General features: G+C 38.1%; 1 long non-coding RNA gene across 1 annotated transcript in view; it reads right to left on the reverse strand.

The window, feature by feature from the left end:
• Positions 1-493: 493 nt before the first annotated feature.
• LOC119419256 overlaps positions 494-2,618 on the reverse strand; it is a 3,331-nt gene continuing 1,206 nt past the window's right edge. Inside the window, exon 3 of the long non-coding RNA XR_005187246.1 lies at positions 494-598. This is a non-coding gene — a long non-coding RNA (uncharacterized LOC119419256). The remainder of the gene's footprint in view (positions 599-2,618) is intronic.

The following is a 2,618-nucleotide window of genomic DNA, read 5'->3' on the forward strand; positions in this document are numbered from 1 at the left end:
AACTTTTTACCAATTTGTTCTTTTGCACCAAACACTTATCTGTAGAAACAAATTGGTTCACTTGATTAACTATTTTCAGGAGTATTGAGCATGGACTTTGTTGTTCTCAACCAGTTTGACATGACCGTCAACAAGGAAGAGGGCCGGCAATGGAGGAGGGGCGTGACAAAGAGACCATCTTATCACAAGCAGAACTGGTTTGTTCCACTTTGGAGTAAGCTGTTGGGGGAAGAATCAGTTTTGTTGTGTGTTTCCTTGACTGATGAAGCCTTCTGGATCGAAGGCGAAACGTTTCAGCACAAAAAAAGAAACTGTCCAGATGACCTGACTGAAAAATGTTGGATTGTATAGCTGGATTATTGAGCATGGACTTTGTTGTTTACAGGTTTTCTACATTATGTACCTAAACCTCATAGACGGCAATAATGGTGAGCAGGACTGTAAATACTAAACAAGCTGATTTTGGACTGCGGTGATTTTTAGGACCCACCTCTCTGTACGGTCTGACCAACAAACCAGGAGTGAAAATCTTCTTCAAATGCTTTGACCTCGTACAGCTGCAAATCTCCGCTCCCCAGCACGTACAGAGATGCTCCGTCTGCAGCAACAAAAAGGGAACCTTGCTAGTTTCATTTCTGCAATCACGTCACAAATATAGAAACAAACTGCTGTGAACGCTCACGGGACGCACGCAGAAACTTTCGGTTTTGACTTGGCAATAATATGTCAATGGTTTCTTATTGGTAATTCAATAAAAGCCAACTATATCTAATGCTATAACTAAGACTCAAACAGTTTTATCACCAATTACAATTAGGACAAAAGTAAAAAATTTAGGAGATGGCAAATTATTTGAAGTGCAGTGAAGAAAACATTTAATAGAATCTATAGGCTGTTAAATCTGTATCATGTGTATCTGAACGTATTCACAATACAGTACAGAAACTAACACGTCTTCAAAAGAGCAAAAATGAGGCCAAAATGCTTAGGACCGACGTTGCCAAACATTCAGAAAGTGTTTCACAATCTTTGCTGCTATACTTGCGGTTAGTCTCGTCAGCTAAACTAAAGGGCATTTTACTCTAAATCTTGGTGGAAAATGTTTTCAGAAGTCCAGAGTGAAAATGATGGACATTTGTATTTGAACCCCTAACAAACATTTCTAACATTTCCACCCACTCATTATCTTACTGAGTTCATCCTGATGGGAAAAGTGAATACAAGCTGAAATTTTGACCACCTTTACGGCATTAATGCAACAAACATGTTGCTTTGTTTGCTTCCCGTCTGTGACTCTCAAGCTTCAAAACAATACAAGGCAAATTTACTTTAACTCATCTACTGAACATCCACAGCCCTCAAAGCTAGATATCATTTCCCATCAGCATCTTTTTATTAGATCTGTCACATGCTCTAATAGCAGCTCTTACAGTGAGAACATTTATTATCTATAGCATCAAATGCCACATTAAGTTTGGATAGAGGTAATGTTTATAATCTATATCCAGAAGTAAATTATAACTTAAGTGTTCGCTTATGTTCAGGCTGCTGTTTAATACATCGTATTATATTACAGTAGTCCCTCGCTACTTCACGCTTTGTTCATCACGGTCTCGCTCTATCATGGATTTTCAAAATAAGATTGGACATGGCACACAATTGGCTGATTGATGGATGAGCCGCATGATCGGTATGGAATTTTATTTAAAATAAATTATTTTAAATTATTTAGCACCTGTTGCACCTGTGTGCAGCCCACAAGCTGCAGAAAAAGCTTCCTTCTGCAGCATGTCACATCTCCATTCTGCACTGGGGAAGTGGGCGTGGCCAAAAGCGTTTGCAGAGGGCCAAGTGCGGCAGGAGGCAGAGAGCTGAAATTAAGCCTGTCGCGATAAACAATAAATCAGTTAATCGCATGATGAATGAAAATTACCAACCTCATTTTCATTTATCGGATTTATTGTTTCTTTGTGTCTCTCTTTTTCTACTGAAGACACTGGATGACAAAAGGCTCAACTCCAGTGCTCTTCACTGACCCCTCCCTTTCTCTTTAAAATCTGTTTTAACCATCCAAATTGTGTTTTTGGATCATTTAAAGCAGCTAAACTGAGAAGCTGAGCTACGAGCTAAGCTAACAGGCCGACCTCGGGGAAAAACCTCGTTTTGTCAAAGCTTCAAAGCGCCTCCCTCCCATTTTTCGTAAAGAGACACGCTGCTCACTCCCTGACGATCCATCCTTCAGTTCAAACAGACTTATACTGCCATCGGGTGGTCGAAAAAAGGTACTACACACAAAACAAAATATAAGAAAGAAAACATTCCTTCTTAAATTTGAAAATTACTAATTATTGTCAAATTTCAAACAATATTATTGTTTATCGCAATAATTTCTGAGACAATTAATCGCCCAGCAAAATTTGTTATTGTGACAGTTCTAGCTGAAATCATGACATACTGTGCTCTTTTAGAGCATTTAGATTAGAAACATTGTTTAGAATATTGCAAGAGTGTGGGAAGGGTTTATAATGCCTTCATATATATATATATATATATATATATATATATACACACACAGGTCCTTCTCAAAAAATTAGCATATTGTGATAAAGGTCATTATT

Source organism: Nematolebias whitei, chromosome 13 (genome assembly GCF_014905685.2).
Source record: "Nematolebias whitei isolate Nwh7 chromosome 13, NemWhi1, whole genome shotgun sequence".
Lineage (NCBI taxonomy): Eukaryota > Metazoa > Chordata > Actinopteri > Cyprinodontiformes > Rivulidae > Nematolebias > Nematolebias whitei.